We start from the raw sequence: 11,947 nt of genomic DNA on the forward strand, positions 1-11,947 counted from the left end.
AGAGTGATAGATACACCCAGTGTCATTCCCTTGAAGAAAAACACCTTTCCCTCTCCCATGTGGTAGAAATGACAGTGCAGTTGTTAACATTTACACTAGTGGCTCGGTTTTACTTAAATGCCTAATTAATAAATGAATGAATTAATTAAAATATTAAAAAACACACCAGTGTAAAACGAATCCTATCACATCATAGATAGACAAACAAATAGAAGGAAAAGAACCCAAGAGAAGTCACAAGAGTCAGAGAATCATGTGTTTGCACATCCAGGTATTCCATAAAAATAGTAACCTAGAAAACATACTTTAAATGCAAAGGACCTGGTACAGACCTGCGAAGGCCCTGTGCATGCTGCTTCAGTCTCTATGAGTTCACATGAGCCCCTTTGGCTCTCACATTCATTCTGCCTTCTTTTCTGTTGGGTTCCTTAAGCACTGGTGATAAAACATCATTACCAACACAAGTTACAGAAGACAAGGTTTATTTGGGCTTGTGGTCTCAACAGAAAAAGTACATCATGGCTGGGAGGCATGGAAGGTAATGCAATAACAGCAGGAAGCTGAGAGCTCTTATCTTTACCACAAGCACAGTGAGGCAGGTAGGAGAAACAAAAGATTGGCAGGAGAAATTTAGCTCTGAAAACATGCTCTCAGTAACATACTTCCTCCATCAAGGCCTGGTCTCCTAAAACTGCCCAAATGGGCCACCAAATGTGAAACAGATATTCAAAATATGGGAGCCTAGGAAGGACATTCTTATTCAAACCATGACAACTGACTTTTTCTTAGTTTGGTTCCTATTTTCATCGATTTAAGATTTTCATGTTTATGGGAATAGACACTTTCAAAATATGTCCTTTTGGTCCTATGAATTTCTTCAGTTTTATACTTCTCCATTTGCCTATCTTGATTTTACTTAATTGGTTTTTCCCTCTATGTGTCTGTCTCACTCTGTATCTGATATTGAGTTTATTTCTTAAGGAGAGTATCCAGAGTAAGAGAACTTTAGCTATTTTCCTATCTTGAATTGATTTCCCTGTTTCATTCAATTGTTTGTTTGTGTCTGAAAGATCTTGTCAAACGAGGATGTCTTGGGGAGTCTGGGTACTAAGTGTGCTCATGGAAGTTACACAGCAGTGACCACACTACGTTCTCGAGGATGTGCTAAGTCTAGGGGGAAAAGTGAACTGAGGGAAAAGGACAAAATATGTCTGTGTGTGATTGCAGCTAGAGTAGGTATGGACAAAGGCAAGAGCTTAACTGCTGAGAGGTCAGGGTGTGGACAGACTAGGCTATGAAAGTGGATGTGTGACAAAGGCTAGAGTGTTCTCAGAATGTCGTGGATTCTGAAGTCAAGGAAACTCACTGGGCTCAAGCCTAGAGGAGCAGTGTGGAGGTGGATAGCTGGTGGTACAGAGGATTCATCTTCAAGAGTGTCTGTGAATGGTTACAGGTAGGGTGATCAGGAGTGGGATCATGAATTTCCACGCAAAATGACAAAAGCCTTAAAGGAATTTTAGAAAGAAAAGAACGGAGAAAAGCATGGGTTTTTGGTAGCAGCATTTTCTCAGGTGGGATCTATTTTGCTGAGACAAGGAGACACTCACGTGCCTTGCTTAAAGGGAGTCTTCCTGACTCAACATAAAAAAAAACCAACAAGGCTCTTTTAAGAGGCTCCTCAAATGATTGAAAGGTGTGCACATATAGCTGGAAGTGACAGTGACCACATCTCCAAGCTGGCAGCTTTTGCTGGATGTCAGCATGGACTGAGGAGGTAAGCTGGAGATGGGGTAAGATGCCCACCATCTTGGGAAAACTGCAGTTTAAAACAGCCGCAGTTTTAACAGATGAGACACGTGGCCAGAAAAACATAAAGATTTACATTAAAGTCAGACTTGGATGAAGAAAAACTTCTAAAGGTTTACAGTGTGTTTGAAAATATATGTAAGAGTGAGAGAAAAAGAAACGGCCTGGCTGTGGTGTCACACGCCGGTAGGATTTGCTGCAGAGGCAGAGGCAGGTGGATTTCCAAAGAGAAACCCTGTCTCAAAGAAAAATAAATAAAAGTAAAACAAATAGAGTAATAATAGATAAATAAATAAGACACGTAAAGATGGAAAGTACACAGTCTGGATACTGTACGCTATTGTGTTTTTCAGTTCTTTCATTGCTAAAGAAGGAATAACTGCTAAAGTACACTTGATTATAAATGCTGCTGAATTAATTCAACTTCTATCTTTTGAAAATGCCTTGACTTCAAAATTTAAGTATAAGGATATGTTACTTGGGAAAGGAGATTTTCTTTATGTTTCTACAGTAAATGAAAAGCTGAGCATTCCTTCCAGGCTTCTGTGGTTTGATGAACCAAGACCCCTGGAAGCAATGGGCCAGGTGTTTCAACAATTGAGACAGCTAAGATGATGGAGCTTTACAGACCACGAAAATAAGGACTTATACAGGTTTCTGAGTTTTGTCATGATCCCCATGGTATAAACAGCCACCCCCTTCCAGCACGAAGCAGTTTGGAAAGAGCGCCGTCCTAATTCCCATCTTGTTTATAAATCTTTGTTTTCATTTAAATGGGATTGTTTATAATTGGTTAATGATCACAGCCAATCTCTTTTTAATGGTAAAAAGGGGAATTATGACATGGGTGTGGTTTTTCATTTATTGATACAAATTCAAGGTCAATTTTGTGATGTGTCTATTTCTCCTCTTGATTAAATATTGTGCTTATACTGATCTTTTAAAATGTAATGCATAATTAAATACAGATTATAGATAGTTACTTATAATAGTCAGAACTTTTCGTTAGGTAAGTTAGGTTTTCTAGATATATAGAGATGTATTTGAGACAGATAGATAGTCTTCAAAGCTCTCAAAGACCTTCAGAAGATGGCATTTAAAATGGTTTAGGGTTTTTCTTGACAATGAGAAATGTCTGCTCCTGGCAGCACCAGTTAGGTCTGAGAGGAAGATGGGCATCGAAGAAACTTGTTATGGAGTTTACTTTCAACATGGCAAGATTAGCCATTTGGGCAAGAAACTGCTCTTGCCTGTACTGCTTGACAGTTGTTGTATAATTTGAACATGCAGGACCCACAGAAAAGTGACTGCTGAACTCAGTCTTACAGGGTTCCTACTTTCTGGAAGAGTCTACAAGACTTTCTACAGGACAAAGAAAAATGACTGACAGACTGCCAATGCAGATGGACAGTTTAAATGTTTCTGCTTTGCTGAGAAATCTTCTGGATACATTATGGCCTATGGGCTGAAGATGGATGCCCCAACGTTACAGAGGAACTTTGGGTGACTGTCCAGGTAGCAAGATGTCTCTGTCAATCCTAGTGTTTATATATTATCCATCTGTGATCTTTGATGGAGTTGAAGACAGATAGTTATAATTATAGTTTTCCTTAGTTATGATAAAAGATAAGCTACATATAGGACTTTGGACTCACAAGAATGAGATAGATGATATTTTCTTTAAATCTTGCTAAATGTTGATAGACAAAATATTGTAACTATGTTCTTACTTGATAACTGTTCTTTTATATATAATTTGACTATGTTAAAGTTAAGACCTTTCTTTTTGTTTAGACAGAAAAGAGGAGATGATGAGGGAGCTGTGCTAGTACCTGGAGGCTGAGGTCAGAAGTCTTGGCACTAAGTAGCATTGTGGAGGTAGCCCACAATGTACCTTCGTGTAATGCAGGTAGAGTGTTTCCTGGCCAAAGCCTGCAGCTTGTGAGTAGTGAAGTCTCAGGTGGTCATACTATGTTGATGTGAATTATTTACTATGCTCACAATGTTTAGTGATGGTTGCTGTGTCAGTAGGTTGTGAGGGGCCAGACTGGCCAGGAAACTAGTTTTATGATCTGTACTAGAACTTCCATGATTAAGGAAATATATTAATGGGCTTGGATGGCTAGGTCAGGGCAACTTACCTGTCTAGAAACTACAGGATCATGAGGAGAATCTGGGTAATAAGAGGCATTGTGAAAGCTGCCTCAAATGGACCTCTTTGTGATAGCAGTTAGGATAGGCCCTAGCTAAAGCTGAGAGTTTCTCTGCAGCAAAGTCATGGTGGAGAGTTAAGGCCAGAGCAATGGATTTGTGAACTTAATGAAGTAGAGGTCTTGCCTGCTGTGCAGGTGAGCCAGACCAGACCAGGCTGGGAGACACAGGTTATAGAACCCATTGGTTGTGAGAAGAGGCCACACATGGTCTGTTGTGTGATAGGCTTGGATGGGAAGACAGGAGTGTTCATTGGGTCAACTGATGGACCTTGAAGGAGGACATTAAGAGTCTGTGTATTGAGGAGGTTGATTGGGCAGGGGAGGCAGGGTTTTCACACAGAAATTATCAGGTTAGAATCCATGGAGGTTGTGGAACTATTGCATGCAAAGCAGTGAATCAGAGCTTGTCTAGAAGGTGCCTATGCATAGATGCAGGTAGGCCATGTGTTAATCAAACACTATAGCATGGCTGTAATACAACCTGGTGTGTCATATTTAGCAGGGGAAAATGTGTAAGATGGGGTCTAGATCTGCTATGTTTCAGAAAAGATATGGATGAGGTGGTCAAGGTCAGGCCTTACCCTAGATGAATACATGTGAATTCTGGTTGCCTAATGTGATAGCACACCTGTATGTGAATCTTGTGAATGCAGGTTTTGATTAAGCTTAGAGCTTGTCTCTGACTCAGGCTGGGTGGTTAGACTCTGCTAGTACCAAAGATGTGGGTCCCTGGGGAAGCCTAGGACTTGTCTTCTGTACACTCATGACTGGCCAGAGTACACCATGATTCTGGGTGTGGAAACCATGCTCAGATCTGGTGGGTTTTATACAAGCATGAAAGGTGGTTCAAGGGAATTTACCCGGCTTGACCCTGGAGTATGACATGAGAACTCTGGGTAAAAAGTAGGTGGTAGAGGCTGCTCAGAAGGCCAGTATAGGTAGCTTCATATAGGGTTTTCTTGGCTGAAGCCTAGATGATGTCTGAAGAACAGGCCTTGGTGTTCAGACTAGGCTATTGAAAAGAAAGTGATACCATGAATAGGCCTCGATGTTGGCTACTGTGCAGGCTTGGGTGACCAGGTTAGTCCAGCATGCTGCTTGTGGGATCCAGGTTATGTCTGGGGACTTGAAGAAAAAGAATGAATGGGGATGTTGGTGTAATCCATTGGGATCGACCCTGGAAGACGTCAGAAGTCTGATGTCCTACTTGGGTGATGGTTATTCACATAATGGACCTAAGAATGGTTTCAGATAGGGCAAAACATATTGTAAGCCGAGAATTTGGTTCTGAAGTACAAAGGAGTAGTCAGTCTATGCAGGGCTGGGTGATTTCAGATGTATGAAAGAGACTGGAGGCTTAAGTAGGAAGTCTGCGGACAGAAGAGGTGGTACAGGTGTTCTCAAATTGGCCTCTGGAAAGCTGCATGGAGCCTGAACTTGATAGAACCTATTGAGGAGAACATCTTAGTTTTGATCAGAGTACATGAAAAAGTCAATCTGGTAGTATGAAATGGAGGTATGCCAAGACATGGGCAAGAAAGGTCAATCATAGCTCTACCCAGCTGCAAACCCTGCAAGTTAAAACAATGATGTCTATGGGAAAGATGTGCTCACTGGTACAATAGGGGCATGAATGTCATGGAGGAAACTGGTGCCTTTCTTCTTAGGGTTAAGGCCCAATCCACAGGAGAAATCCCATGCCTATTACAGTAAAACTAACAAAGACCCCATGGCTAAGGAAATCATAGGCCTAACATGAGACTTACTACAATTATTTTGTTAAATGAGCATAATGACAAGGTGGCTTCTAAATATGTATGTTGATATCCCTATGTTAGTGTAGCTCACAGTCTGCATCAAGGAAGCTTCTTCCTGTATGGGACAACAGTTAATATGGAGACTCACAAATGATCAAAATGTCAAAGTCTATGGTGTGTTTAGCTATAATGGGAACCATCATATCACACTCCCTCTCATCAAGGCTCTGGAAAAATTATAGAAGACGGGCCAGAAAGAGTGTCAGAGCCAGGGATTAGGGAGGATCAGTATGAAGCAATGCCTTGTGAACATGGTACGAGTATGTCATTGATGAAATCTTTGCACTTGTGGTTGACTGCCAAAGATCAAACCAGACAACCCCCCTCACAAAGAATTGGCAGGGGTACATGAGCTAGGAACATCAATAACTGAGAGCTTATTGATAGTTGATGACTGTTAGGAAAAGGATAATCAGTTCTTTTAGGGCTTAGATACCCTATTAAGTTGGCCGAACACAAGATGACACAACATTGTGCATTGTTTAGACAGGACATATCAGACTCATAGCATCGTTAAAACAATAACAAAAATAATAAGGGAAAAGGCAATGGAGACATTGCAATTGTCAAAAATTCTAAAGAAGTTACCATAATCTTAGAGCCCAGATCAACTCTGCTGTGTCCACTCCAATCTGCAGCTGTATAGAGATTCTAGACTACTAGGCTCCAAGCTGGTTGGGGGTATGAATAGCATATTCATTGTGATGGCTACACAGTAGCTAAATGCACCCCTCTTCCCTAACCTCTTTATCCATCCTCACAGTCACTCATTTATTACCTAAAATGTAAGATCACTTTCCTTTCCCTTGTCAACTGGGAAAACTAGCCAGCCTAGCTACCAGTTTGCATGATTGACTACTCATCAGTCACAGTGCATGGAACATTCCTCCTTCTTCTGAAGTCTATAAGAAGGGAACCGTCTCTACTTCATAAGCAATATCTTGTCCCAGAACCTCCTTCATGATCCCATCTGTCTGTCAATGGAATTAATAATTCTTATCTTTTATCCTCAAAGGACAATGTGACACAGTGTTGTCCTTGACCCCAAATCTGCATTCTTTCACAATGGTGATGATCCCCAGAAGGGTACTTTCAAGCCCTGTATTGAACAGGAATGGAGAGAATAGGCATCTTTCCACATGTTTCCACAGCTCCTGATTTTAATGAAATCCTACAATTTTGTTTTCTCTACTTAGTACGAATTTGGTTGTGCGCTTCTTTTTATTTTTTCATCATTTTTCATTACTTGAAACATTTTTACATTAAATGTATTTTGATCTTATTCTTCCACTTCCTCAAGACCATGCAGATCCTCTCTGACCACCCAACCTTTTGGTCTGTCCTTAAAAATTAACAAAAAACCAATACAACAAAATTCCCCCAAACCTAGGGAAAAAACAAAGCATCCCAAAAAGAAACCAGCAGGAACAACATCTGTAATGAAATAAAAGTGCATACAGAACTGTGGGGTCTTTTGTTTTTTGCTAAGTAATCCTGATTATGAGCCCTGCCCTGGAGTGATTGACATACCCAGTGTCATTCCATTGAAGAAAAATGCCTTTCCCTCTGCCAGGTGGTGGAATGACAGTTCGGTTGTTAACATTTACACTAGTGGCTTATTTTTGACTAACTAACTGACTAACTAACTATTTAACTAACTAACTAGCTAATTCATTAATTAAATAAAATATGGGAGACAAAATTCTGTTCTAGGAAACAAAACCTATCAGCTCAAAGTTAGACAAAACATATGGAAGGAAAAGAGCCCAAGAGAAGTCACAGAGTCAGAGAAACATGAGTTTGCACACCCAGGTATTACAGAAAAATACAAATCTGGAAAACATACTTTAAATGCAGAGGAACTGGTCCAGACCAGTGAAGGCCCTGTGCATGATACTACAGTCTCTATGAGTTCATATTAGCCCCGATGGCTGACACATTCTTCAGCTTTATTTTCTGTGGCATTTCTTGAGCAACTGTGATAAAACAACATTACATACACAAATCAAGAAAGTCAAAGTTTATTTGGGTTTATGGTCCCAGATGCTGAAAGTCCACCATGGGCTGGAAGGCATGACAGTAGGCATCACATGACACAGTAGACAGCAGGAAGTTGAAAGCTCTTACCTGGAAACACAACCACAGTGAAGCAGATAGTAAAAAAATTGTCAGGAGTATTTTAGAGGTGAAAACCTGCCCTCAGTAGCATACTTCCTCCAGCATGGCCTCATCTCCTAAAACTGTCCTTATGGGACAACAACTGTGAAAAAAATATTCAAATATGGCAGCCTAGGAAGGACATTCTCATTGAAAACAATACAACTGACTTTTTTCTCAGTTTTCTACCTTTTTTCTTTAATTATTTGAGATTTTCATGTTTAGGGGATAGACTCTTTCAAAATATGTCCTTATGCTCCTATGAATTACTTTAGTAGCTGCTATATTTTCTCTTTTTGTCTATTTTGATATTACTGATTTGGTTGTACCCGCTCTCTGTGTGTGTCTCCCTGTGTCTTGATTTTGAGTTTAATCTTTCAGGAAGGATTCCAGATTCAGAGACCTTTAGCTAGTTTCCTATCTTTAATTGATTTCCTTATTTCATTCAACTGTTTGTGTCTGCAAGATCTGGTCAGAGAAGGAGGTCTTGGGGAATCTGGGTACTAAGTGTGTTCATGGAAGTTACACATAAGGGACCAGGCTATATTCTTGAGGATGTGCTAAGTCTAGGGGGAAAAGTGAACTGAGGGAAAAGGGGCGCAATATGTTTGTGTGTGATTGCAGCTAGAGTAGGTATGCACAAAGGCCAGAGCTTAACTGCTGAGAGGTCAGGGTGTGGTCAGACTATGCTGTCAGGGTGGATGTGTGACAAAGGCTAGAGTGTTCTCAGAATGTCATGGATTCTGAAGTCAAGGAAACTCACTGGTCTCAAGCCTAGAGGAGCAGTGTGGAGGTGGATAGCTAGTGGCACAGAGGCTTCTTCTTCAGGAGTTTCTGTGAATGGTTAAAGGTAGGGCATTTCATGGTTCAGGCCTATAGCTTGGCTGGATGGCATTAATATCTGGACAGAGTTTGAAGGAGTGGGGGCTGTGGGACCCATGATAGACCATGGAGAATAATATGGGGAGTCTGTGTTCATTGGATGGGGATGGAGACAGTGCTAAAGAGGTCTATTGGTGGTTGCACGTATGTCAGGTACTAATGGAATCCTGGAGATTAGCTTCAGTGTAGGAAGTGTTGCTTAGCGTAATGAGGAATAAATTATATTGACTCAGCTGAAGCCTACAGGATTCAGTTGCATAAACAGTGAGAGTCACATTAGTCCATGGCCCTGCTTATGTGATCAAGACTAGATCTGACAGTGGGAGAAAACCTTGGATGTTGAGGTTAGAGCATATACATTAGAACCTAGAAGAGGACATGTGAAGTTGGGGTACAAACTGGGGTGGTAATGAAAATTAGATAACAGACATGAGGCAACTTGAATATAGGGCCATACCAGATGAAGCTTAGAGCTTCTCTGAGACAGAGGTGGTTGTTGTCAGACTAGGGCATTACAAAAATGTTCAAGCCAACATGTTGGCTATCACACAGGCTAATTGTCCAGACTAGAGTAGGAAACTGGATGTGGGACCTGGGTAGAACTGGCAGGTTAAAGGAATGCTTCAGTGGGGAAGTCCAGGGAACCAACCATGCTGACCCCAGAGGAGGACTTGGGAAATCTGCATATCATGTCATTTAATTGCAGCCCCACAGAAGTAGTCAGGGTGGACCCTCGAGGTAAAGGTGGGAAGAATGTTATGTTGTCCGGGTTCTCTGATAACACAACTGATAAAATGTGTATTCATAGGATTTGTCAGAGTGGCTTATAGGCTGTGGTTTGGCTAGTCCAACAAGGGCTGTCTACAATGGAAAGTCCAGAAATGCAGTATTTGTTCACTTTCAAGTCTGCTTGTTTCAGCTGGTCTTGAGTATTAGTCTAAATCCCAAAAGAAGTAGAAAGTAATGCCAGTGAATCAAGAGCATGGGTAAGCAGGAAAAGAGCAATAATTTCTTTCTTCCTTGTTCTTTACCTAGGCAGCCACGTGAATCTCTAGCCCCCATCAACGGTAAGTCTTCCCACCTCAAGATATCTTGATTTAAGGTGGGTCTTCCTACCTCAAATGATCCAATTAACTAAAATCCCTCACAAGTATGCTCATTGACTTGGATTTTTAGGTAATTTCAGATCTAGTTAGTTGACAATCAAGAATTGTAATCACAAATAGGTAATGAGTGACATGATTGCAGGGAATAGAAGGAACTTATAACTGGTTTGGTGGAAACCTAGACCTTGGCTCCTTTGCCATTATGGGAGGATATAGTAGGACTATGAGAAGACTTGGGACAAGGGCTACATCTATTGGGTTAACGAAAGTTTTGATGGGAATATCAAGGAAACTCATTGTCCTGGCTCTTCAGGAAGACATGGGAAATCGTGTAAACCACTGAGGTAGTGGAGGAAGGGAACCTGTGCATTGTTGCAGGTAAGAAAGGTGTAGATGAAATCCATGACCTTCTCTGTGATAACATCAAGTTAGGAGCATGGGGTGTGGGACCCATACTAGTCCCTATATGATTATACAGGGAGTGATATGATGGATGCATTCCAGAAGGTGTCTGTGGGTCAATCCATCTAGAGTGTCCAGGATGTAGACCAGACCTTGGCTGTAGCACAGGTGGTGTTATTAAGGCTAATCCTGAACACTAGATATCAACCAGGTCTAGACTGTGAATGAAATACTGTGGAGTCAAAATACCAAGTACTGGTGGGATCACACAGAAGGGAGCAGAGGACATTGTAAGTCAAGGTTCTGAGGGGTATGGTGGGAAAAAGTACAGAAAAAACTGGGTGGTTACATGTAGGGTGAGTCCTGCCAGAAGATTAGAGCTTTGCTGCAGCAAGGTAGATAGTAAGTGTCAGACTACTTGGGGGCCGGGATGTCAGATACAGACTAGGCAATGCCAGAAGATCAGAGCATATGGATAACAAGGTAGTTATTGGAGGACACATAATAGGGATCAGGATAGACCTTGCAGAAGGAGATGGGGAACATGGTTATTCGGGAGCATGGTGGAAGCAGCATGGTAAGTTCTAGTGGGTTATTACAGGTAAGTAAGTCCTGGATAGAATGGAGAACTTGGCTGTAGTGACAACTGAGTTAATCAGAGTAGGCCAAGACAGTGAAACACTTAGGAAGCCTAGAGATCAGCTGCTGTGCAGGGAGGACTGGATAGACAATGCCATGGCAATGATCACAGGAAAAAGGTTTTGAAGGGGATGCCAAGGGTACTCAGAGCCTAGACACTGAAGGAGGACTTGGGTAGTCTGGGTACATAAAGGGGTTGTGAGTTCTGGAAAGAAGGAACCTATTAATGTTTCCATTTAGGGCTGGTGCTTTATGAAGCACAGAGATTGTTTAAAAGAGTATTCAGGGTTTGTGAGATTAGGACAGGCACAGAATATGGGATAGGACTTTGGAGGCAAATGTGAGAAATCTGTGTACTGAGCATTGATGGCCACACAGAATGTGTTGGGCTAGATGCTGGAGACTGACATAGGAAGTCAGAGTACTAAGCAGCATGGTGGAGGCAGCCAAGAATGTTCCTGTGACTAGATGCAGGTAGGGTTGATCCTACCCAAAGTATGCATATTGGGAACAGTGAAATCTCAGGTGGTCATAGTAGTCTCATGCAAATATTTTCTACCCTGACAATGTGCCAGCAGGGTGTTAGGGGCAAACTAGGCCAGTGAAACAGTTTTATGATCTCAACTAGATATTACAGTTTGAATGAAAGATATTAATGGTCTCGGATGCCAAGGTCTGCGATACTTACCTCTCTAGGCAACACACGATGACATGGAGAGTCTAGGTAAAAAGCAGCATTGTGCCTCAAATGGAACTGTGTGTGGTTGCAGTTAGGATAGGCCCTAGCTAAACCCGAGAGTTTCTCTGCAGCAAAGCTATTGTGGTCAGTTAAAGCCAGAGCAATGGATATAGGAACTTAATACAGTAGAGATGTTGCCTGCTGTGCAGGAGAGCCTGACCAGACCAGGCCATGGGACTCACTGGT

Source organism: Mesocricetus auratus, unplaced genomic scaffold (genome assembly GCF_017639785.1).
Source record: "Mesocricetus auratus isolate SY011 unplaced genomic scaffold, BCM_Maur_2.0 contig_6584_pilon_obj, whole genome shotgun sequence".
NCBI lineage: Eukaryota > Metazoa > Chordata > Mammalia > Rodentia > Cricetidae > Mesocricetus > Mesocricetus auratus.